The sequence below is a fragment of the Pseudopodoces humilis genome, chromosome 22 (genome assembly GCF_049639895.1).
Source record: "Pseudopodoces humilis isolate 2021_Gansu_Grassland_sample_001 chromosome 22, ASM4963989v1, whole genome shotgun sequence".
Classification (NCBI taxonomy): Eukaryota; Metazoa; Chordata; class Aves; order Passeriformes; family Paridae; genus Pseudopodoces; species Pseudopodoces humilis.
In genome coordinates, this window is record NC_142221.1 from 6269447 (window position 1) to 6295822 (window position 26376).

Sequence of the window (26376 nt, forward strand, 5' to 3'; positions counted from 1 at the left end):
AAAAAAACCACAAACACGTCCCCCCCCCCCAAACTCTTCTGCTTTATCCATCAAGATCCAACCACTCCCTTGAGGAACCGTGTCCCCCAAATCAATCCTGCACCCACTCCAGTCAGAGGGTGCAGGACACCCAGCTGAAAAAGGGGTTGGCAACAACTGGGGTGCAGAGGTTGGAGTAAAACACTGCCTGAGGGCAACAGGAATCCAACACCTCGTAGTATTTCTGTTTTTAAAAGTCAGCTTCTTCCAGGGGCGTTATCAAAGTGTGGGCACAGCAGCAAAGGGCAGCACGCTGGGTGAAGCTGGGCAGAGAGCACAGCAGGCACCTGGGCCAGCCCCACTTCTCTCCTCCACTACATTTTCAATTTCCATTTTCCCATTCAAGGCCAAAAAGATACGTAACTCTTCTTGAAAAGCTGCAGCCTACATGCCATGACATGCAAGTAATCCCTCTGAAGACTACTTAAATGTTTAAAATTATTCATGCTTGTAAATAGATCTCAGGCAAGGCAGTTGGTACGAGGGGGACGGGGAAATGTTTCAGAGCTTCACATAGCCTCAGTGTGATGTGTGGGGCTGACAGCCAAGTGTGCACACACTGAGGACACCGAGCAATTCCAGACCTCCTTGTGGACAGCATTAGAGCCAGCAGAATTCAAGGAGAGGACCCTCAATTGGGCACCAAACCTCCTACACCTCGAAATGACTTTGTGGTGTCATTTCCTTTTGCCAGGCTTTGACTGATGGCTTTAGAAATTCTCCTTTGACACAAACTGCCCAGATGTTTGAACCCTTGAACAGAGAGCAAGGCTCATTACTGGCCAGGTATCAGAAAAAGAACCACAGACCCAACCTTCAAACAGGACTAAAAAGGGGGAGATGCTTTGGGTATCTCAGTAGGCCTTGTTGTCCTTGTTAAAACAGGGTTTCAGCTTGTTTTAAACTGAGCTTTTTAAATTAAAATGCAGCAAGCAAGGGAAAACAAACTAGGAAAGAAAATCCATTTGAACTTCCTCAGTTGGAAATTAGATTTCTGATTAAGGGTTGTGAGATATTCCCTTCTGAAGGAACACCAGAAAATTCTGAACAAAACATGAAATATCTCACAGGAAGTTGAATAAGTTATTCAAAATCCCTCTGCTCCTCCCCAGGCTGCATTCCCAGCACAGACCATCCTCCCAGCACCACTGCTGGGGGCTCCCATGACACAAACACAGGGAAGTGCTTTGGAGAACAGGCACGGAGGTCTGTTGGAGAACAGTGAGAGCACAGAGTGTCACAGAAGAATTGAAATATTCTGGACTGGAGCTTTCCTTAAGAAAAAAAAAAATTTAAAAAAATCCCTATTGGGCAGCTCTTTTTTAATTATTTGTCAGGGATAGTTGCAGCCCACTCCAGTTTGTTTGGCACAAATAATCCAAATCAGAATTGCATCAGATTTTGGCTGCAGGAGGCAGATACGGGGTTGCTGTTTCTACTCCAGGCTGGGAGAGCTCTCTCCCACCCTCTTCTATCCCAGTGCTTCAGCCAAGCTGCCCTTCAGCTCAAGCCCCCCTTGCTCTGTGCCCCAGGCCTTGGCAGATGCTGCTCTGGGCACCTCACCAGAATCCCCAGCAAAGCCAATTCCATCCCTCGCCCTTCTGGTCCTCAGTGACACTTTTTCCATGGTCAACTTCCCCAGGTAGGTTGGGAAGGTGCTTTTTTGGCACCTGGAAGGCAGTTTGACCCTCTGAGATAGGAAAACCACAAGATTACTGTGATGCAGATTGGAAATCGCCCTGAAAAACTTTTCTACCATAAAATTCTCTTAGGGACTACCTTGGAAGGAGCTGAGCACCTCACAGAAATCAAAAAACCTTCCTGGGGAAGAGATTCCATCAGGAGGAGCCCCTGTGTGCCAGTACCACCACACCTGCCTGTGCTGTAACCCAACATTTCCAACTGGAAATAACACATTAAATTTGAACTACTGCAGCTGTGGATAAGAGTTCTGTTTTAATGGGAACCCACTGCGAGGGGAGAGCAAACTCCAGCACTGGCTGGTTCTTAGAAAGGAGCAAAGGCCAGCAATATCTCAGCAGAGAGTATGGGAAGGGGAAATATGCGTGTGCAGCACAGCCAAGGACTGTTGTCTAGAAATTCTTTACAGAACAAATGAAAGGTTGAAACCTTAAGAAGTTTGAGGCTGTTTTTTCTTCCCCCCCCCTCCCCCTCTATTTTTAAGGAACAAACATCTGTGGGAAGTATTTATGAGATATATAATGCACCTCACAGAGCACCCTAAGGGCCATCTTTAGAGTGGAAATAAAGCTTCCATGCTTGGAGTTTGTTAACATTGCACAGCAATCAGATGCAAACACAAAAACTCGCTTGTTTTGTAATGACTTGCTGAGATAAGTGTCCCTTATCAGCAATACTGTTTTCTTTTGGAAAGGAAGGGGCTCTGTGTGTACAAGCAGGGGATGGAAGTCAATGAAAACAGAAGGCTGGAGAGGTCTGAATGGGTATTTTGTACTGTAATTCTAGCTTGGGGCTGCTTTTTTGGGTGTGGAAATATCAAACACTGACCTCCCACTGATGGTCCTTGGCAGTGGGATAAGTCACCCATTTATTTTTGCTCAGCCACAAAGCTGCTGTGTAACATGGCAAGGTCCTTCCCGAGTTCCACAGGGCGGATACATCTCCCAGCAAACCCAGCTCCGCTCCCAGCCCTCCACTGCCCCTGCTCAAAATATCACCCAGCTCCTGCCCACAGCCAGGGAACCCCCACAGCAGCACTGCTCAGGCAGCTCTTGCAGTTTGGGAAGAAAAGAAGATCTGTGCAGAAGAAATGAGGGGGCTTTGGTGGAGGATCTGGGACCTTTTCTGCTTCTGACCCAGAAACCCAAAATGCAGCAAGCTGGAATGAGCTTCGTGAAAGCATCACACGCACAGGAGAAGGGTTGGCAGGAACTCCTCTGTCCAAATAGTCACAACATTCTTTTAAATGAGGAGGAAAGGGTCTACAGAGATCATCTCTGGTCTGAGATTTGCTCAGCAGGAGGGTGTCCATGGACTCTTTTGGCATCCACAAGGAGCTTAACCTTGGCCTTGGAGCCACTTTAATACCTGAGAGTGATCTGTTATAGACTGATGATACCTGAATTAAGTGAGAACCTACAGGGAAGTGCTGGGCTCTTCTCCTGAGCAGCACAAACTCAGAAACTAGCACATTGCACCAAGATTCAGGATAATTAAAGCAGAACCACAACAATGAGGAGTTCTGATCAGAAAATGAATAAACTTGGCATCTCTGCTCTCAGGAGAGCATTTCAGACATTTCTGATGCATCAGGAGGTTCAACCAAATCAATCAAGAGCTCTCTTAAGACACCAGCACAACAGCAGCACCTCTGACATTCCAGAGACCACCACAGCCTACTCAAGCAGCAGCACAACTTCAGCATGTGCTGTCACCAGATCACAAGAGGTTTTCCCTCTGCCCACATCAGTTTATCCCCCAGTAATTGTATTGGCAGGTCTGAATTTAAGGTGGAGCTGTAGCACAGTCTGGATAGAGAAGCATGGGATCCATCAGCAGGATCCATCAGCAATCCTGCATCAACAGCCCGTGGCAGACACTCGCTGGTTCCCAGGCGCGTCATCCCCACAAGGCACGGGCTGTGCACGGTCACACACGGATCCTTAGGCAGAGGGAGGCTGAAAAGTCTGGATTAAATAAAAGGAAAACAGCCCTGATAACCATCAATGCATCAGTGAACACTGCATTTCCCCACTGGCTTCACACATACAGAGAGGAAAGGGTGCAAGCGAAGAGGAAGCGTTCACTGTTGTCTTGTCGGGCAGCAGAAGCCAACAGACTGCAGGAATGGCTGTGCTGTCATCCCCCACAGCCAAGGCACCGTGGATAACTGGCCAAAACACCATGGCTGAGGTTTGAATTTTCATATTCAAGGCTACCCAGCTCAGCCCCATTCTGCCTCCAGAGTGATCCAGGCTGGAACATCCTCAGAGCAATCATGAGGACGTGATTTCTTTGACCTGTGCCAAGTACTGCTGAAAATCCAGTCTGACACTGTGATGCATTTTTGCTCCTCCATTTCTAATTCAGACACTAATACCTACACAGACTCTGTTCCACAAACAAGTCTGGAACTAGACAGGGGGGATCAAGGGATTTTGTGGGATTCAGATGATACAGCCAAGGAATGCTCTAACACCATCCATCAGAGACAAAAATTAAAAAGACAGGTTGAAGGAAAGATATCCACCAGGAAAGCACTCATGGGCAAAGAAAGGAGTGGCTGGAACTTGAAATAATTCTCACTTCAAAACACTTTCTCTGTGTCTGTTGTGGATTTGGCACTTGGCTTGCCACGAGAAGGTCACCATGAAATAATTGGCTGTAAGTAAGCAAATGCCAGCTCCCTGAGACTGAGATACTCCTACTCTAGCAGGCTCCTGTCAAGACTGGCAGCCAGGGGAAGAATGAGAACAACCCAAAGCCCTCGTGATCCCATCCACAACAGCCAGCTGTGTGCTGCAGAAGCACCTGCTACAACAGAGACAGCAGATGAGGAAGCTGTGAGACAAAAGCAAGGAGGGCTCTGCATCAACTGCTGCATGAAGAAATCCAAAAAGTTGCTTTCTGCCTACAAACCAGGAGCAGAAACAGAATCAGGCATTTTGGTGCAGTCTCACTCCCTTCAGTGTGAATTTGATCATCTAGTTCTTTACTGTTTGTATAAAGTGATCCTAAAATCCAGACAAAGCACCCACTGCTCTGCTCTTTACCTCCTTGGAGCCTGGAAACGACTTCTTACCTCCAGTCTGGCAATATTCTGAGAGTAATGAGTAATCTGGAAAAACAAACTGCTGCCCTGCACATTACCACAATCTACATCACACTAGTTTGATTACAAGAACATCAAGTACTGAAAATGTCAAAAACCTTACCTGCATCATCATCTACTGCTCCTCCCCATCCACACACCCTTCCTGCCATATCACCAAAACAAACTTGCATGATTTAACAGGTTCAATTTCTGACAAAGCCTTGTCACCCCTCAGCAGCCATCAGCCATTCCCTTATTGCAGAAGCCAGAGCTACTCTGCTCCACAGCTCCTGAATTCTTCCCCCACACCCAGTTCTTAAAGCAGAGTTTGCTCTTTCAGTTCTGAGTAGCATCACTCATCCCCAGGAGTCTTTGAAGGGAGCCAAGAGCCAAACTGGTGCTCAGAACCCTCTTTGGGACTGTTCTGGGTACTTCAGGGTGGATAATTGGCTAGGATAAAATTCAAGTACCTCTAGAGTGAGCCCACACCATCGATGCCTGCAGAGCAGTGACTGGAGTATCATGCTGCAGTTATACAGGTTTGGATGGATGTTCTGAAAACACGGAATGTTCTGGCCTCTTTTACCATGCAGCTGGGCAGAGGGTGGCTGATCACTCTCATTCACAATGATTCTTCTTTCCACTGTGTTTTTTTTTAAGGTATGTCTATTTGTTTGATCTAGTTTCTACCTTTTTCTCTTTGTCCTTCCTGTTGTATTCTCAGGGCACTGAGCAGCTCCCAGCTCAGCTGAGCTGATCTCTTTTTTCACTCCCTCCCTTTCCTTTCACAAGGATAATTTGTGCTTCTATCCCTTATAAGTCAGTCTTTTCCACTTTACAGCAATAAATCTGAGATGATCTGAGAGAAACAAGACAAAAATCACTGTGTTCTGGGAGGCATGTGAAGATACCAGAGGCTATATATTCCCATCCCCAAACAGAATGTAACTTAGGCTTTCCATCACAACTTGCTGCTACAGAAGCCTCTTTTATCCAGCTTAAACCTAAGCTGGTGAAGTCTCAGCTCCCAAATAGGAGGCCAGCATCCCTCAGCTGGAAAAAGGGTGTGGTCTGTGGTCAGGGAGGAGCAGACAGGACCTGCCATCCCCAAGCCCCACATATCCTGCTCAAGCCACAGCCACTTGTGCAGAAGCAGCCCTGCAGGGAGCAGCCTCCTCCTGGCCACAAAGGTACTTGGGGACTCATGCCATGGAGCCATGCTGTGCATGTGGCACTGTGTGTGTCTGCATCACAGCCTCCCAGCCCTGCAGCTGTGCTCTCTTTTCCAGATGTGTTTTGGAAGCCACTGGCAGCCACAGCAGGCTGGGGTCACCCTGTGTGCCAAGCCCCTGCTGATGGACACCATCCAAGCCTGGTGCCTGTGCCTGGGGGAAGGCAGAACTACAGCCACACTTCTCCCAGCTCATCAGCCCACTCCTGCTGAGCCTGAGTCCAAGCCATGAGGCAATGACAGCCCATCACCACCTCCAGCAGTATTTAATCTTTACCATCTTATCACACAGGTTTCTTCACCTGCTGCTGATTTCTCATTTCTATTCTCCGCAACACAGAGCCTTCTATCCAGCCTTATTCCAGTTAAACTCTTCACCTCTCTCCCCACACTCCATAAAGCCTCCCCATGGCTCTTTGATTGCTGTGCACCACCAGCTTCACTCCTGCAGCACCCTGGCCACGGCTGCAGCTCGGTGGGCTCACTCCCTGCTACCCAACTCGATCTAAGTGCAGTAACCCTGGGGGGCTCACAGCCCCTCCAACAACCCTGTAAGGCTCACCGCTCCTCCAACAGCCCTGGGGGGCTCACCGCCCCTCCAACAGCCCTGGGGGGCTCACCGCCCCTCCAACAGCCCTGGGGGGCTCACCGCCCCTCCAACAGCCCTGGGGGGCTCACCGCCCCTCCAACAGCCCTGGGGGGCTCACCGCCCCTCCAACAGCCCTGGGGGGCTCACCGCCCCTCCAACAGCCCTGGGGGGCTCACTGCCCCTCCAATGTGACCTCCCACAGTCCCCACCCTGCCAAGCCCCCGCTCAGGTCCCACGTGTTGCCTCATCCTCCCATGGCTGCATCTGCCTCTGCTCTGGCTTTGGCTGAGGTTTTGCCTCTGCTCGTATCTGCCTGGAACAGCACTGGGATTTGGTTTTAAATCTGTTTGCTTCCCCCCAGTAATTCTCCTTTTCCTTTTATCTTTTGACGCCCTCTTTGGCACCCAAGGCAAAGCCACTTCCCTGCACCCTCGAGGACCCTTCAGAGCCCCACCACAAACAGCAGCAAAGTGCACCCCTCTCCTACCTCAGAGCTTTTCCAACTCTTTCCTCTCTGATACCTCCAAGAAAATCCCCCCAAGCAGCCACGCTGCCGCTGTGCCAAGGCCACTGCTGCTCCTGAAAGACACAGGTTGCTCTTGTTGCTCCCAAGCTCAGTGTCCACATCACCGTGGGCTCCATCCTTCTGTCCACACTGTCCCTGTCCCCACCTGGGACCTCCCCCTGCAGCAGCAGAGCTGATAATCTGCGTGTCGGGAAGACTCGTGCATCCAAACAAACTCCAATTTCTTCCATCTCCCTCGTAAAGGAAAAATTCATCCTTTGCAATTTCTTTTTATGAGACCAGCTTTTACAGACCCTCCAGCTCTCGTTATGGAAAATAAGTGGAAACTCCTGGCAGGGGATTATATTCTTTGGGTTTTTTTTTTTAATATATACAAGCAAAAGCGTATATTATGCGCTGCCTACATTGGCTTTGCCAACAAAATTTGCTGATGCTTGCAAAAACTATAGGATAGTTGTCCAAATTTGCCTGCCACTTGCTACTCATAGACAGTCATGAATTGTCCCTCTTGCTGACAAGTTAATGTTGCATCATAAACTGCAAGTTTTGTTGCTATAACACATGACTGAATTCAATATGTCAGGAAAATGATTAATTGCCCCAGAGATTTGGATCTTTAAATATAGCATAAATTCAAAAGCCCAATGTTCTTTATTCTAATGCTGGTAGAATTTACATCACGGTTAATAAATAACAGGCCTCTTCAGAAATTAGGTCATTAGATTATTCTATTTGCAAACAAAAATTCAATCAGATGGAACTGGTAAGATCTAGGATACACTGATGAGACTATTGTGACATCTCAAAAGCTTATGGGGATAATTTCAAGGAAATCCTGGTCTGACTTTCATGTGTTTGCAAGTTTAGGTGCTCCAGCATTGGGGAAAGATTAAAACAAACAAACAAACAAAGCTCTTTGCAGCAACTCAGAAATTCGTATCTGATTACACCCCAAAAGAATGGTGCAGGTTGTCACAAGGGGCAGACACTGATCTCTCTGTGACAGGACCCAAGGGAACAGCTGCAGCTGTGTCAGGAAAGGTTTAGGTTGAATATCAAGGCAAGGTTCTTCCCCCAGATGTACTGGCACTGCCCAGGCTCCCCAGGGAATGGGCACAGCCCCGAGGCTGCCAGGGCTCCAGGGATGCCCAGGGTGGGATGTTGGGGGGGTCTGGGCAGGGCTGAGAGCTGGATTGATGATCCTGGTGGGTCCCTTCCTACCCAGGATATTCCAGGAAAACAGGACATGTGCTCTCAGCATTTGGAGCTGCAGCTGCAAGAGGTTCTTCCAAGCCCTGTCTGCATTGTTCAGCACCATTATGACAAATGTGCTCTGAACTCACACCTTCTGCAGTGGTTCTGCTGCTTTTTGTGTAGCTGGGATGCACGAGACCATAACCAAAGGACCTCATTCCAGGGTGACACACGATTTTGAGTGCTCTGCTGAGCACAGCCATGCAGCACCACAACAAAACCCAGCCTCTCCCCACCAAAACAACCAAACCATTGCACAACAGCTGGGTTACTGCACCAGAACCAAGGGATTTGCCCATCCCAAAGACAAGCACTTTCTCCAGTGCATCCACAGCCATCACAGATGGCTTTTGCCAGTGCTTGACAGCAAATCTCCAGAGGGAACTGCTTCTGGTGGGATGCTCAGGCAAACCCAGAGACAGGCAGGAAGGGGCCACATTTCCCTTCCTGAGCCAATCCTGTCCATTTTCACACACCTCTCCTGCACAGAGCAGCCTTCCCAGACCCAGCACCCCACCAAGAGCCTGGGAAGAGCTGCTGTTGCCAGGAGGCACATGGAAAAATAGAAGCCAATTATAAGTGATGGCTGGGCTGACAGTGAGCACTTTTAATACAGCTGCCACCCACGAATGCCAATACACTGGACTGAATCCCTTTCTCATCAGCCCTTTGTATGCTGCAGGCTGCCAAGGGGAGCACGGCCCCCAGCACGACAGAGCCTGACCTCAGGGCTGCCTTCCCGGGGTGTGGGATGGGGGAATCGGCGCTCTGAGGCTGCAGGAAGCAGATGTGGATAAAATCCACTGGGACATTATCAGTTTGTTAAGCTGCTACCTGTGTCTGCTTTGTTTCTCAGAAGTCCTGGCAATGCAGGAAGAATCAATATTTCCCCAGCATTAGAGGATGCCTGGAATTAGAACAGGCTGCTTTTACCCAGAGCACACCTATTCCCAAGAGCTGCAGGGAAATTTGGCACGTAAATGCATTTGATTGAACAGCTTTGTCATAATACAGACCTGGGGTCACACTGGGGGGAGGAGAGGGGAATGCCCTGGGGGCCTGCAGGGAGACCTTGTCTCCTGCAAAGGGACACAGCAGCTGATGGAGACCCCAGAGGGGAGCTGCATCAGGGCTCTCCATCCCTCTGCTCCTGCCCTAGGGCCAGGGCTGGCTCTGGCAGCAGCCACCAGCACCAGCCTTCGTGTTAAACAACACATCTGGCAGCCTGCAGCCTATGCTCTCACAGCCCAGCGCTCCAGAAAACACCAGCAGCTCTCAGGACAGAGGGCTCTTTCCTATTTTCTCTTTAAATGCCTCCCTGCTTCTCTTGGGGCAGAGGAAGGTTGGTAAATAGAGCCCATGCTAGCACAGAAACACAAGCCTGGCCTGTACCTGGGTTGTTTTTTCAGAAAATGTTCTCCACTGAGGCTTTTCTGTTCCCTCCAGTCTCCACACCGGGACCCCAAGCTTTGGCCAAGCCTCTGCTCCTAACACTTTTTTGTTTTCTTAAATGGACTGAGAAGCCCTTTCATAAAGTTCACTTGAGGAAAACACATTCATCCCAGGGTCCTAGCAGGATTTCAGCTCAGCCCCTCACTCACATCAGCAATGAACCCATCTCATAACAATGTTCTGGCCTCAAAGAACCACATCCATGCACAAAAAAATCCTTTCTGAGAAGATTTTTGCATCCATGGAGCTGCAAGGACTTAGAGCAGTTCTCTCACCACAGCTCTCCAGGTGATGGACACCAACCTGAGGCTCTCCCTCAGCTGCCCCTGCCTGCTGCTGATGTGGTCTTTGGGAAAACACAGCATTTAAGACATCTTCCCCATTTTCAAGTCTGGGCACCTAAGTGTTAACACAAGTATCTGTTTTTGACAGTGCCCTGTAGTTTTTCCAACCCTGAAGTGTGGAAAGCAATGCTTAAAAAATGGGTAGAATGTAAAATGTAAAATTGTCAGATTCATGTTTCAGACCTGGGCTATTCCACACTATTTTTTGAAGGGCAAATTCTCACTGCTGGAGGAAGGCACAATAAAGTCCAAAATAAAGTGCTTTACAGGGTGACTCATCCTGACCCAACAAACAGGTCCTGGGACTAACCCTGAGCCTGTTGTATGGACCTGGCCAGACAATTTGCCCATCTCCTGTCAGATTTCCATCAGAATTTAGGAAAGGCACAGAAATGAGCAAGATGACAACAAGCAGATGCAGAAACACCTGGAAAATAAACCCCTGGCTGCAAAACAATTTAGTGAAGTCACAAATAAGCCCAGCAGAATGAGTTGTCTTTCCTGGCTGTCCAGTCACAGCCACCTCCCAGGAAGTATGAAACATCAGTATGGGATGGAGATGAGTTTCCCAGAAGTCCAAGTAGGAAGGGACCAGGAGTGGAGGCAGCAGAGAAAGTTTGGTGTCCCAGGGGAGCAGCCACACACTGCTCCAAAAGCTGACCTTCCAGTCCTGTACAATGAGGGGGAGGCTTTAACCATTGCTAAGAAAAGCAGGCAGATGGGAAGGGGCAGATGTAATAATCTGGGGGTAATAATAGATATAATAGATGTAATAATCATCTGTGAAGATGAGTGGGCACCACAGGAATGAGAAATGAAGCTCAACACAGAGGTGGAGTCTGCCTGAAAGCTGGCACAACACGCCACTGCTCTGAAGGATTTCAGTTCTCACATGCTCCATTTTTCCAACCCAACTAGATGAATTTTTCCACAGAAGCAGATGCTTTTCTTGAAAGATTTCTTTCAGCAGAAATGCCAAATTCTCCATCAGGAAACTGTTCTGATGGAAGCATTTTCAACCAGTCCCATTCGAGGTCTATTTCAGGACTGGCCTTTGCTGGCCTGAGTCAGTTCTTTAACTCATCATGGGTTGTTTTTCCTGCCATTACATACTTTTAAATTGAGAGTGTCTCTGCTTTAACTGAGCTCCTGCTACTGTTTAGACAAGTCCTTGTTCTGAGTCAGGTCATGAACACGGAGCACGGCAGCCCTGGTGTGAGCAGGGCCTGCCAGGCAACCATCACCTCCCGGTAGGGAATCCCTTTCCCAGCAGGACTGTGGCTGCTGCACAGGGATTGCTCATCCCTCCACACTTTTCTCCCACCCTCCCCTCTCTGAAAATCCAACTATTTCTGAGCAGTTTTAAGGCATTTTTCAGCCCACTCCACCCACTTCCAGCGTGATGTCAGTACAGTTTAAAACCATTGTCTGGTTCCACAGGGTCATTTCCACTGACATTGCCACAGAAGAGCTGGGAATGATTTCTTTCTCTGCTCAGTTCCAGCTCAGCATTCTGCTGCATCCATGCTGCATCCCCTGCCCTCCAAGAGCAGGAGGACCAGGGTACCAAGGAGCAGCAGATGTCACCAGGACAGCAAGGTACGGCATCAAGCAGCTTGGGATGCTCCAACCACGTCTCCAGGCCCCACTTGAGTGTTTTGCCAGCCTTCCCAAGGAGGGCTTTGACCAAACCCACGTGTTTTCCATTACTGGGATGGGATCTGGGCAAGCTGAGCTGCAGACAATTAACAGGACAAAGTCCCATAGCTCTGACCATAGAGAGCAGCAACCTCTGCCTTGAGCCACAAAACAGAGAAGCACCCAGCAGCAATTTCCTACATTTCCATTTAGGTTGGCAAAGACCTTTAGTTCATCATTTCCAACTGTTAGCCCAGCAGCACCACGTCCAGAAAAATCACATCCCTAAGTGCCCACCTTTTGGAATTCTCCCAAAGATGGCAATTCCACCCCTTCCCTGGGCAGCCCGTTCAGTGCCTGACCACCTTGTCAGTGAAACAATTCTCCCTAATATCCCAATCTAAACTCCCCCAGCATGACATCAGAACATCTAATTCTGTTTAATTGTTTGTTACTTGGGAGAAGGGACTGATCCCCACCTTGCTCTCCTCAGCTGCCTGAAAGGAGGTTGTGGTGAGAAGGTCCCTACTCAGCCTCCTTTTCTCCCAACTAAAAACCAAGTTGCCTCAGCCACTTCTCTCAAGACTTGTGCTCCAGACCCTTCACCCTTCTTTGGAAGCACAACAATTAATAAATTTAACAACAGCATTTAACAAACGCCACCAAATTACTCCCCGTTGAGAAAGCCAGCGGCACAGCTGTCCCTGCCCTGCCCAGGGGCGGTGAGGACCTCTTCCCACACCTCAGCCTTTCTCGCATCTTCTCCCAGGAGGAAGCAGAGGATTTGTGGCCTCCGCTTGCCCTCTTGTGGTGCAGCTCCAGCCAGGCATCGCAGCGCTTTTCAATATTTACCCGCAGCTGGAAGCTCAAGTCTCCAGGTCACACCTGGAAACATCAGCGTGTTTTCCCGAGGTAACTTCAGACCTCTCCAAAGCACCGGCTGTGCCGAGCTGTCTCTGCAGCTCACAGCAGCATCCTTCCACTCAATGCTGGTTTTCATAGAAGCATTAAAAAAAAACCCAAAAAATTCTATGCGTAAGAGGATTGGATTTCCAGTAAAAACTCCAGCCAAAAACCATTTGAAAGTTTGTGTTTGTTTGTTTTCTTTAAACAAATCATAACAAACTCTGCTTTAGCCAAGAACTGAACCAGAAAGTTATTCTTGTCTCTCCACAAATAAGTCCTGTGGAACACTGGATCCTTTCAAACCAACAACAAAAGCTGTACCATAAATAGAGATTACTTGTTTTCACTTCTATCATTTCCATTACAAAGACACTTCATCTTTTATTGAACCAGCTCGTGGTTTAAATTAAAATTTGTTTTTAAATAGAAATATTGTTCCCTTCACTGAGTGGTGAAGGCACACCAGGGTGGGAGATTAATAGCACTGGTGGCTTTAGACTCCCCCTGTCATTTGGGAAGGTAGTTAAATTCACAGCACTGCCTGCAGCGAGTTAAAAACATCTCTACAGAGGATCTTAGACACTGGGACCTTGGAGTGTTGGGTCTCCTGAGCTCAGCCTCACCTCCAGCTCTCTCTAGAAACCTGCAGTTGTTCTGGTGCCCCAATGGCACAGGGATGTATTTGGTTTTGCTGGATGACCTTTGGAAAGGCCCTGCACATCCCACACCCAACTCCTCCCTTCATTGGAACCCCTGGGATCCACAAGACTCAAGCGTGTGCTGTGACCTCCAAACTAGAAACACTGGAGTAGAGCACAGAGATATCCCACATCCCATCCAACTCCATTCCTGGAGGTGTTCTAGGTGCACAGGACTCCAAAGAACCTGGCCTAGTGGAAGGTGTCCCTGCCTGTGGATACAAGATCTTTGAGGTCCCTTCCAACCCAAACCACCCTAATGTTCTAGGATTTACAAGACAAGCAAACCCTGCAAGTGTAGTCACCATTCCCCAAAACAAAACAGCCTCCAGGCAGAGAAATCTGCTGTGGTTGAACTCCAGCTCAGGACACAGCCCAGAGGATGAAGCTGCATGTCCTGTGCAGGCAAGGCCTGATGATTTAATAGCTCTTTCGAGATCTGCTCTTAGAATTTGAATTTCAGAAAAACAACAATCCCAAGAAAATCAATGGAAAAGCAATTTGCTGAATGGCTAAGACATAAGAACCAATCCATACTTTGACCAGCCCATCACAAGCACACCAAGGACTTTAAAAAGCCATTAATACTCCAGCTTCCAAACAGCATAAAGCACAAAGGGAGAAAAAGCAGATTTAAACGCCGAGATGCACAGGAGCCAGGAGTGCTCTGCTGCCATCTCCAGTGCAGAGAGAAAACCTGCCTGTGCCTCGTGATCTGGTGGATGCTACACACATTTTGCAAGTTAGAGAAACCCACGGGCCACTTGCCATTTGAGCTTTCCTTATAGTGCCCTGCCTGAAAAGCATCTCCTTCTGCTACAGCTGCACACTTTGGTCTGATCCCCTTGGGGCATTTCCTGCTTCCCAGATTTGGGCACTGTCCCCTGTGATCACGCTGGAGGAGAGGTGAGAGGCCTGCAGAGATGCCATAACCACTGGGACACAGAGCTCCCACCAGGACACAAGTGGTTCTTTTGTGAGCATCACCCAAACACCACCATCAATCAACAAACACAAACACCACCGCATGTTTGGGCTGGAGCTTTGCTCTCCAAGCCTGACTGAGCTCATTAAGGGGGCTCCAGGGTGCCCTAGGCACCGCTCGGGCTCCGTGCTCTTTCACCCGAGCAGGAGACAGCGGGCAGGGCTCTTTACACCCTGGCACTGAGCTGTCAGCCTGAACTGGGAACAAGCAAAACGACCAAACAACACTAATTGGTTCATTGCATCCCCTGACAGGGATGTGGCAGCTTTTGGGCGCCACCACCAGCACCTCCAGGCTGGGTTGGTGCTGCACCACAGGAGGGCAGGGACTGCAGGGATGTATTTCTCCTGGCTGCCTGTCTGCAAGGACCTTCCCGAGATTTGCACCCACTACAGATTCAGAGTCTTATGGGAAAAACAGAAATCTGGCATTCCACAGAGGAAAACAAACCAAACAAGCCCAGGTATGGCTGCTGGAGCCCTGCCAGCCCCAGGAGTGGTGGCATGAGCTCCTCACCAGCTGCACGTGGCCACCAGCTCCCCTCCCGTGTCACCCTCTGTCCAGAGGGCTCAGCTCACCCATCAGGACCCCCTATGGCACTCCCAAACCCCACTGCCCCCCTCACCCACCCTGACATGGAGCCAGGAGGATGCTCAGTGCCTCTGGCACACACTCCCTGCTGAGGCAGGACCACCCAGCCTCAGGAGCTGCCCAGCCCGGCCCGGGAGCAGATGGAGGCCAAGTTCTCATTACTGCAGATCATTAGCTGGACGGGAAGAGCCTCCCCTTATCGCTTTCCCACGTTGACACCAAAGGAGCTGCATCCCTCTGCTCCCACCCGGAACGTCTGCTGGCTCAGGTCGAGGTGAGCCTCAACCCAAGGGCATTAACCCTTTCTGCACCACTGCAGCTCCTTTCATTGCTGTTTCAGTCCCTGAGGGCATCCCTGGGGAGCCAAGCAACTTAAAGCGGCAGCTGGGCACGTTTCACTGGTACATAATTTCAGGACTGACATAGTTTAACCAGAACCAAAATCCCACCTGAAAGGTGATTACTGTCAAACTGGAGCCATGCCAACTGCTGTCCGGGACTCTTCATTTTCCCTTACCAACAACCAGGCCAGGTGCCAGGGGGATCAAAATAACTGTGGGTAAAGCCTTGCTCAGCCCCCTCAGCCATCAGTGCCAGCACAGCCAAGGGGAGAAGGAAGCTCAGGAAGGCCTAAAGCTTGTATTTCCATCACAATTTAGTGATGATTTAACTTACTGCCTGACAGCTCTTTTGGCAGCAAGAATTTTTATCAATAGAGCAAACTGGGGAAGCTTTGCAAGTCAGTGAGAGCAGAGGCACAGGTACAGAGCAGTGAAGGTGACAGAGAAGCCATAACCACCCTCAGTGGCACCAGAAACCACTGACACAGGCTCAGAGGTCTGAAACAGGTATGGACATTCCCACGGGGCAAACAAATGCCCCACAGCCCTGCAGCAAATCCCTCACCTGGGCAGGGGAGTGCTCCATCCCTGGGAGGCTGAGCCCTTCATTAACCCCCTCCTCTGGGTGAGGGGACACTCTGGCACCAGAGCATGGCACAGCAGCTCCAGCCCACAGCAAAACCACCCTCACACTCACCCCAGGAAATCCCAATCTGGGCAATAGCTGGAATGGGGCTCCCAGGGCCACAGCTCACTCAAAACACCTACTCAAACCCAAACCCCACCTTGGCTTAACTCAGCTCAGCTGGGAGCAATTCAGCTCTATAACAGCTCTGCTCCTCCCTGGGGAGCCCCTGCAGCCCAGGGCTCTCTGCTTAATGTTCCCTGACCTTCCCTAGAGGAGTCAGAGTGCCCCTGACAGAGGCTTTGATCCCATTCCTGACTGCTGCTGTTCTCCTGAAGGGCACCTTGCTGTCCTCCCCCCAGCACCTTCTCCCTTTACACTCCCAAAATGCTTCTTTTTGTGTCCCAGGTATTTCCCATTGCTGTACCTCCTGCTCCTTTGGGCACAGCAGTCGAACAGCACCCAGCCCTCAGCCCCACACAGATTACAGCTCTCTGTGCTGGAGCTGCCCAGCCCCCGGCTGTATCCTCTGAACAATCTACCAGCTAATTAGTAATTAATTATTTGCACATCCCTAATGCTTCCTTTCCAGGCTAGCAGAGCATTTTATGAGCATAAAGAAACCAAAACCTATCATGCCCCAGAGCCAGCAGGGAGCCCAACACCCCCAGGGATGCCAAGAGCTGCTCTGCTGCTCACATCAGCTGCTGGGACACTGCAGTTTTGGGGCACAAGCCCCATCCTCAGGTTCACCATTCACATCCTTGAGCTACAGGCAATTTTCCTCTGTGCCCGTTATGCACCACTTCCATCCAATGCAGCCATGTGCAGCCACATCCACCACAGAACAGCAGTAACCCCTCTCCCCCCTCCTTTTTCTTCTCCCCTAACCCAACACAAACATTACATTCTTTTTGAGCCACAACTCTGGTGTTGAACACCGTGATTTAGGAGTCTAAACACCATTGAGAAGCACATAAGAACCCCCTGCTTGCTGCAGAAGCCTCTCTTCCCTCCCAGGGCTGCAGAGGGGAGAAGGACCCCAAATCAGCAGCACTTGCCAGCAGCAATTGGCATCCCAGCTGCAAATAACTCTCGCTTCCTTGGCCCTCATAAATAAGAGGAAAAAAGTTAAGAATTGCTTGGCCAGATGGTTGTAGATCATAAGCAATCTGTCAAAGGAAAAATAAACTGCTCACTGCTTTTCCCCACAGGACTGAAACATACCTGGATTTCCACTTCTATAACACCAGAAACCTCACCCATACTGGGAGAAACAATATTAACTTTGCAGGAGCTGCACGCCCATCACCCTCAATCCCTCTGTGCTTTGTGCCCCTTCCTGGTATTTATTTAGAAGTCAATAAGGCTTTCCCAGGAAATCTGAGTTTAACACACACCACAGGTACATGGGGTGGCCACATGGATCTGTGCTGGCCCCAGGACCAGCTCCCCTTCTTCGGCACACTCTGGATAGGCAAAACTCAGAGACCACTCTGCAGAAACCCATAAGCTGCAGCTGCTTGGAACCTGCTCCAGGAAGGCTTTTCACAGAGATTAAATGCCCCAAGCACTCTTTTGGCTTTAGAGCAGCAAATCGCAGCTATCCCAGGCAGGGCTATCTCTGCCTCAGCCCACCCTCTGCTGGGGCAAATCCCTCTGGACCAGCCTGTTGCTCTGGACCAGCAGCCACCTCCTAAACATCCCACACTCAGTGGCAGCACCAGAGGAGATGTGCTCTCTGTCCCTGAGGCTGGGGAGAGCAGGCTTTCCCACCCCAACACCCCCTGCACCCCACAAACACACAGAGCCCAATTCACCCCAAGCTCACAACCTTACCTGAAACCCAGCAGCTCGGGGCAGAGAGCTCTCCTTCCTCCTTCCCGTGGCAGAGGCACCTCCCTGCCCTTTGAAACTGCTCCCACCCCCTCCCACCAGCAGGCGATGCCCACTGGGGCTGGCCTTGACCACCAGCACCTGTGCAAGGGCAGGACAAAGGCTCAGGGCTCTGCTAGTACCTGCCACCCGCTGGTTTTCTGATTTGCGGCAGCTTTTGCAGGAGCTTGCAGGTCATCATAGCACCCCAGAATCAGGTGTGATCTCCAACTGGAAGGGATCCATAAGAATCATCCAGTCCAGCCCCTCCCTCTTTGCAGGAGCACCTCACACTGCACACTCCTTGCTGCCCTCAGGTGCTTTGGGCTACAGCTGCCACTTCACACTGGGAGGATCCCAGTCTGTGCTGGGACTATCCCAGTCTGTACTGGGACCTGGCCAGGGCATCCAGTTTGTCCTGTCCCTTTCAGGTCAGGACAGACCTTCCCCTGGGTCACTTCATCATATTTACACATCAATAAAGAAGTTTCCACAAATGCTAAAACTTGTGCTGGGCTCAGTAGAGAGCCATAGGGTTTCATCCAATGCTGTTCCTCTGTCTCTGTTTTTGAAGGAAACTAAACAGGAATTAGCCAGAAACAGCAGATCCTGAAGCTGGATCATTTCATAACACCTGCTCAAAAGGTGAGACAGAAGACACTGCTGTTCCCTGCCCCATTACAAACCCTTACCTCCAGCAGAGACCACAATGGGCCCAACATACCTGCCAGACTTCTTCCCAGATTTTTTGTTGCCAGATTTTTTAGAGTCTTTATGGGCCAGGCTGACTCAAGAGGCATCATCCAAATTTCCTTGTCCTGAGATTTCCCTTTTTCCCTGGTTTCTGGCCTCAGCCCACCTTGCCCACATCAAGCAGATGGTGCCCGAGCCTCGTGCTGGAAGTGCTGTTGGCCCAAATGAAGCGTAACACGCCGAGTTGTCCCTAACAAAGGGATCCTCTGTTTGGCTTTCCCGGGAGGGTTATTATAGCCGGCGTTTATTTTGGCCTGGGACCAAAACATGCATTAGTGTGCCTCATCCTGTGCACTTCTGTGTGCGGCTCTGACAGGCGTGGGGGGCTCTGCAGACGCCAGGCCAGGCTGGAGGGAAGGTTTTCAGGAGTTAAAAATCTTCTTCCCATACACGCCCTGTCCAGAGAAACGGCCCCAGGGCATCCTGGGGAAGGTCCATACTGGCCCCACGTGTGCCCATCCTTGCCCACTTTGCTGTGGGGCACGGGTGAGGGCCAGGGCCAGGCTCAGGGATCTGCCCCACAGTCCCAGCTGTGTTGCTGGGCCATGCAGTAATTAATTTTGGCTTCTCATAGCGGGATAATGATACTGAACCTGCATCATAAATGTTTTAGGAAGCAACAAGAAAAGCAACAGGTTCACACTGTGCTGGGAGGATGGTCCTACAGCAGCTGAAGGGGTTTTCCCATTCCCAGTGCACAGAGCTACTGGAGAAATGTCTCTCCACACCAGGAGATGCAGCTGCTGTCCCCCACCCATCAGTTTCTTTGAGGATGATGCCATCCTTTCCCTGCAAGCTGATGCACCTTTGACCAGGGTCAGGAGAGGCCTTTAAACTGCATTTTGTAGCCTCAAAAGAAACACCAGCAAGGTGCTGGGCAGCAGCAACAGCTCACCTGGGGTGCTGGGGTGGCAGGAGCCCCAGGACAGATGCTGGGACACTGAGTCCTGCCCCAGTGCTGCTGCCACAGGTGCTGCCACTGCATCCCTGTGTGAGCAGCTCCCTCGCTGGGCTTTTGGCACATCCTTTGCTGGGTTGTAAACGTCAAAGCAGACGGCATCTGCTCTCTGTGCCTTGCTGTAATTAGGAAACAATACTATTAAAACCACTTCCCATCTCTGCTTTCTTTTCATCTCCCCTCCTTTTCCTTGTTGCTCTATTCTCTCCCTGCAGCCCGTGGCCCTTGGGCTGAATGCTGATGAGCTGTTGTTTGGTCTAATCTGCAGTGCTTGTTAACGGGGTTGTTAACACAGTTTCGAACCACCTGCTCTGGGTTGGCTTCCCCCAACTCCTGCCCCCTCAAATCAGAGCCCATGGCTGGGAGGTGCTGGGGTTATTGCTCTTTTCTGCTCCAGATGCTCAGGGGGGCACCAGCTCTGCCACCCACGTTGAAACCGAGCTCTGCCCAAATCCACGCGTTTTGCTGTGAGGGCATCTGTGCCAGCGTGACTCTTTTTTTGTAAATCACAGCATAAAGGCATTGCATGAATATCTGTACACCCAGCCTTGTAACCTCCCCCACAATTATTTGTTTCCAAAAGGAGCATGGCCAGAGCTGGCAGCCACCGAGGGGCTGCAGGGATGGAGCATCCTTCCTGTGAGGGGAGGAGGCTGAGAGAACTAGGTTAGTTCAGCCTGGAAAGGAGAAGGATTGAGACTCACCTTACTGTGGCCTTCCAGGGTCTGAGAGGAGCCTACAAGAAAGATGGAGAGGGGGCATGGAGTGACCAGACAAGGTGGAATGGCTTCAAACTGAAAGAGAGTAGGTTTACACAAGATATTAGGAAGAGATTCTTCCCTGGCAGGGTGGGCAGGCCCTGGCACAGGTGCCCAGAGCAGCTGTGGCTGCCCCTGGATCCCTGGCAGTGTCCAAGGCCAGGTTGGACAGGGCTTGGAGCAGCCTGGGACAGTGGAAGGTGTCCCTGGCCATGGCAGGGGGTGGAATGAGATGATCTTTAGGGTCCTTTCCAAACCAAACCAGTCTGTGATTCTATGATTTCTCCCGGGCCATTTGCTCCCGCCTGAGACATCCAAGTGCCAACACTGGATGAGGGATGCTTTCCAACACTCTTTGCATAGCAAGGATTTTACCTTCAATTCATGCATCTTACAGTCAAATTTCAAATGTAAAATGTGGGCACAACAGCCACAGATACCCCTCCCGCTGCTGAGTGAGCTGAGTGAGAAGATGCAGACAGCAAGTGAGGAGGAACGGGGCTGCAGGAAGGGACAGGAACAGCCAGGTGACCCAGGAGAAGAGATCCCAGTGGAGCTGAGACCTTGTGGAGTTACTGGGCCAGGGAACTGGAGTCTCCTCTCTGCCAGACACAGCAGGCTCACACCTCCCTAAGAACAGCTCTGAGCTCACTGGGCAGCAGCTGGGCTAGGGGAGTTGAGCACTATTTGCACATGGCACTCCAGGTGTGTTAAGATGACATTTCAGCCCCAGTTCAACATCCTTTGTGACACCCCAGCTCTGAGTTACCCCACCTGGGGCTGCTCTGAGGGCTGGGAGGGAAGCCAGCTGCAGTTTTCTGCAGGAGAAGCAGCTGGAAAGGCTCTTCCACCTGTCAGCCAGAGCACATCTGGGTCTCTTGTTTTAGTTTCACTTCAGTCTAGGAGTAGGTGAAAAGTTCTAGAAGTTGAGGTAACTTTCTAAGAACAAAAAGAGTACCAAAAGTGTATTGAAGACATTTGTACCATTTTCCTTCCCAATTTTCTCCTTTTGTTGAGCGCTGTGTTTTGGGCTAGATGAGAGCCCTGGTCTCTACAGAGTGCTCCTGTAGCTGGTACTGGGATCTGGAGCTGCAGACATCAGTTTGCCAAGCACAGAGATGCCTTTGAACCTAATAACTTGCAGACAATAATACTCTTTTACATGCTAATAGATAGGATTGTTCTTCAAATGTCTGACATTTATGGCAGTATAATATCTCAGGTGGAAAGCATGCCAGGGATAGGCACGACTTCCCAAGGCAAGTGCTGGGGAAGGAAAGGGATGGAATAGGAATTAATAGACAAGATTTGTGACTGAATTTCACTTTAGGTTTCCTCCAGTTGCTGCTGTTTCCTTCCCATATTTCAAAAGCTATGACTACCCTGGAAGGTAATTCACACAAAACCCCCTAAACAAAGCCATGTAAATAGAGCAGCAAATGGAGATGGGCTGTAAATCAGCATCATCCACCTGGAAGCTTTCCTGGCTGGAATCCAACTGAAAAATCAGGGCCAGGCCTCAGTAGCTCTGCTTAGTATCAAAGAGACAATAGGCAGGAATGCCTGCCTGGAGATGTTTGCTTGAAACTGATGAATTATTAATAAACTTATTGTTATTTGTTATTGTTCTTAAGCAGCTTGTCTCGGTACACATGTTAAAGTGGATTTCAGTCTTTCCTTATTATGCCTAACAAATATTTGTGTCCAGATGCAAAGCAGGGATGGTATCTAAATTCTGCTGAGCGATGCCCAGAGGGAATTTGTGTGTATGGGGCAGTGGGAAATCTGGGTTTGTGTTTTCATCCCTGCCCACCTGAGGTTACTTGAGTCAAGAATCTTTCCAGAGGCCAGCCAGCCCATAAAATTGTTGGAAAACCTGCTAGGAGAAGATGTGCAGAAGCTCTGAGGGGCAGAGCTGGCGCTGCACCCAAAACTCCAGGTGACTCCTTCCCCAGGCTGAGTCCTGCCAATATCTCTGCAGCATTTCCAGTGGAGAGGAGGGCTTGAGGAACAGCAAGCCTTACGTTTTTGGTGCTAGCTCATGGCTGAGACAGGAGTGGGAATATTGCCATGATGTCTACTAAATAAATATCTGCTACTGCTGCTCTCATTTGTCTGAACAGTTTTGGAGGAGTTGCAGATGGCCCTTTAAATACTTGCAAGGCCTGCGGCTTTTCCAGAGTGGATTTTTTTCCCCCTTTCTCCAAGCTACTTGGCTCCCTACAGTAATTAATATTATATAATGGGGTGAAAAGCAAAGCAAAGCCTTCATATTTGAGATTATTCACACAAACAAAAATGTAAACAGCTGTCTGAGAGAGAAGGAAGAAAAGAGCTCTGAGACAGGACCCTGCAGGAATGAGCTGCCTGGAGCTGTACAAAAGCCTGTGTGCCAGCATGTTTGGTGCCCACTGGGCACAGCCAAGAGATGCTGTGCTGCCACATCCTGGACAAGGACTGGGTCCACTAGCAGCCCCAGGACACTGCCCAGGGGGTTTGATTCCCTAGAAATCTCAATTCCCACAAAATCCGCTCCTCTCCAATGCCAAAACATCACTGTGCTCATCCTGGCTGAAAGCTTCTCTTTCTGTCCCTGCTGTGATTTTTCTGTGAGATGGCCATGACTTTTTGCTGTTCTTATTTTGCCACACCTGCATTGTCCAACGAGTGGTGGCTCTGGAAGTGGCTTTTCCAAGCACCTGCACCAAGAGCTGAATTTCTGCTGTTTGCAGGCAGAACAGGCGAGAGGCTGTGGGCATCATCACCATGGATATTCCCTGCAGAGTGAAATCGTGCATCGTGGGGAATGCACTTTATGTAACTCCCTGGCTGAGGGAATATTTCCCAAGTTTTTGTTACAGCCACTGAACAAATCTCTTGGCTGCACAGAAGCATCCCTGTAGTACAAAACTGGGGAGGAGAAGGCCAGACCCAGCTCAGGGAGCAGGGAGAGCCAAGCTGCAGCCAAAATATGGTTCTGAGCTTCCAAAACATTCTGGTGGTCCAGTGGCTGCCAGGTTGGAGCCTCCTGTTTGTTCTCTGGCAGCCACCAGGCAGTTTGTGAGGCCATTCCTAACTGCAGAGCTGATGCTCACAGGATTTGAGCAAGTCAAGCCCTTGGAAGCTCTGGGGGAGGGAGCCTTGCAGGATGGCAGTCCCAGGATTTGATTTCTGCCATCTAGCCCATTGTGCAGCTGCTGCTGAGGCTCTGGGGTGGTGTAGGCTCTGGATACACAGGCTTACTTGTGCTGGGGGGTTCTCCCAGCATCTCCATGGGCTCCCCATGGCTCTGCCTCAGCCCCTGGCTCAGCAGTGCAGCCCTTCATGCTCATCCTTTCCTGCTGCTCATACTTGAGGTGTGAGTAATCTGCCCCAGAGCCTCCCTTGTGGCTCATGGAGCCTCTTGGGCTGACCAGAACAGGGTCACGGATTTCTGCTGCTTTCACAGCTCCAGCTTGATGGCTCCCTGTTGGGTTCAGGGTTTGGCCTGTCATCTCCCTGGAGCACAGCAGTGTTTTGTGGATACTGCTCTAGCAAATGGTTTTGTAATAAAAAAAGTGCTGATTAACCCTATTCCAGCAGTGTCTGTGGGACTCAGAGTGTGATGGGTTTCAGGACACTCTCAGGCAATGTCCATGCCAGCTGCTGGACTTCCTCTGCAACAAGTGATGCTGTGCAACAAGCTCTACTGCTAACACTAATCTTGCATAGGAAAAACCCCCAATGCTATTTAGTCATTCCCCTCAGCTCCCACTGGTGTCCCTTTGGGACAGGTATTAGGGAAATTCTAGCTCTGAGAGCTTTGACAAATAAATCCTCATTGTAAGGCTGGAAAGTCTCCCACCTTTCCACTTCTGGAGGCCAGGAAACGAAGCACAGAGAAATGATCTGGAGGATGGCCTTTCTTCCAGAGCCCAGCACCGGTTCTTCTGAAGGGAGAGGGAACTGCCTCACTTCATTCCTGGTGAAACACCTGGACAAGCTTTTCTGGCTGATTGTAGGACTCAGGCATGAAGCCAACAAATCCACAGCCTCTGAATTCAACACCTCCCTCTGCCCCAAAGTCAACAAGAGCTTTGTTCACCTCGGACAGCTGAATTTCCACTTTATAAATCCAGCCCCCTTCTAACCTGGCATGGGGCACCATCAGTACCGTTATTCCATTAAATCAGAGTAAAATTATTATCTTTAGTTTCCCTTTCCTTGAAGCCACGAGTCCATCCTGGCACCTGTGTGGTTAATCCCAGACCTGATTCTGCAGGTGGGGAGTCTGTGAGTTCCCAGGACAATGTGTTTCCTCCAGTGGCCACGACACTTTTCAGCTTTTCCCTCACACCTTTAGTGATACTTCTTTGAGACGATGGGTATAAAATGTTACCAAGGCAATGGAAAATCCAGGCTCCATATTGAAGATTTCCTCTCCAGCAGGACTTGGAGGGAATGGGGGAGGAGTCAAGAGCATTATTATTGAATTCATTGTTATTGAATTCATTATTATTGAATTCATTGTTATTGAATTAATTGTTATTGAATTCAGAGGGAGCTCCATGAGACTGGTGGGGAGGGTTGAGCTCCCCACAATGCTGACCCTGGCAAAAATTACTCACTACAGGCCCCTGGGATCCCTGCAAACCCCTGGGGTTCCTGCAAACCCCTGGGATCCCTGCAAACCCCTGGGGATCCCTGCAAACCCTGGGGATCCCTGCAAACCCTGGGGATCCCTGCAATCCCCTGGGTTTCCTGCAAACCCCTGGGATCCCTGCAAACCCCTGGGATCCCTGCAAACCCTGGGGATCCCTGCAAACCCTGGGGATCCCTGCGAACCCCTGTGATCCCTGCAAACCCCTGTGATCCCTGCAAACCCCTGGGATCCCTGGAAACCCTGGGGATCCCTGTGAACCCCTGGGATCCCTGCAAACCCCTGGGATCCCTGCAAACCCCTGGGGGTCCCTGCAAACCCCTAGGATCCCTGCAAACCCCTGGGGATCCCTGAAAACCCTGGGATCCCTGGAAACCCCTGGGGGTTTCTGCAAACCCCTGGGATCCCTGCAAACCCACGTGCTTCGGGTGCCGGCGGAGCCGCTCCCAGATGTTGCACAGCTGGACGGGCTGTGCGGAGCAACACTGACATGCAGCGGTCGGCAGCTGCATCTCTGCCTGCCCCTGCCCTCCCCAGCTCAGCCTCACCACGGATGGCCCCAGGCCAAACCCTCCGTTGCTTCCCAAAAAGTTTAGCTACTTCCCTGTGGAAGATCTCCATCCCGGCTGGTGATTTTCCTCCCACAAAAGCAGTGTTTGCCACAGGGAAATCACCTGCTGGTTAAAGAGAGGGGGAATTACTACCAAAACTGGATTTTTTTCAGCGTGTTATTTAAATTCCTGTAAAAGTGTCCCGTAACACTGCCTGTAAGTGACCACGCTGCACCCCAGAGGGTGCTGACAGGCAGTTGTTCCCAGACGGAAAAGTCGTTGCAATGCTGAGCCAGGGAAGGAAAAGACTGGGAGGAGAGTAATTTCAGATGTTTGAGCTCTCTGCAGCTCTGGGTGTGATGTTGGCAGCTACAGTGCTCAGAAGAGTTTGGCCTCACTGGGTGCCTGTGCTGAAAATCTGTCCCTTTTATCAGTGCTGATGTGTTTTGAAAGCTGGCCAGGGAAATGGTGCTGGGGCTACCCTGGCTGCCAGCCCTGCTCCCCAGAGCTGTGTCATGGTCACGGTGTCAGCTCGTGTGGCACCTGGAATGAGCCAGCTGTGGCCAGCTGTTCCCATCCTCTGCTCTGCAAGGGTCCTCAGACTTGAGCCCAGCTGTGGATGGATGTCTGCCAGCCTGAAGCACCAAAACCCAGGAGTGGTGATGACAGGGAACACACAAAAAGAGAAAATGGGGAAATGATAACATCTGATGCAAGAAAAATCTCTCTTTTCCCAGGTTGAGTGTCCAGTGTTTAGCAAACCAGGCATTTACAGTAAAAGTCCAAAAGATGCTGTTGTGGCATGAGAAATTGGAGCAGTTCAAGGAG

The 26376-nt window shown here is 50.3% G+C and overlaps 1 protein-coding gene across 6 annotated transcripts in view; it reads right to left on the reverse strand.

Moving 5' to 3' along the window:
* COL27A1 (collagen type XXVII alpha 1 chain) overlaps positions 1-18141 on the reverse strand; it is a 182150-nt gene extending 164009 nt beyond the window's left edge. For 5 of the 6 annotated variants that reach the window (XM_088065670.1, XM_088065668.1, XM_088065671.1 and 2 more), the window contains exon 1: positions 17854-17964. The gene's annotated coding sequence lies outside the window, so the exon portion shown is untranslated. Of the gene's footprint in view, positions 1-17853; positions 17965-18032 lie in introns of those variants that run through there. The other variant, XM_088065669.1, reaches the window with a different exon arrangement.
* Between the last annotated feature and the right edge of the window lie 8235 nt (positions 18142-26376).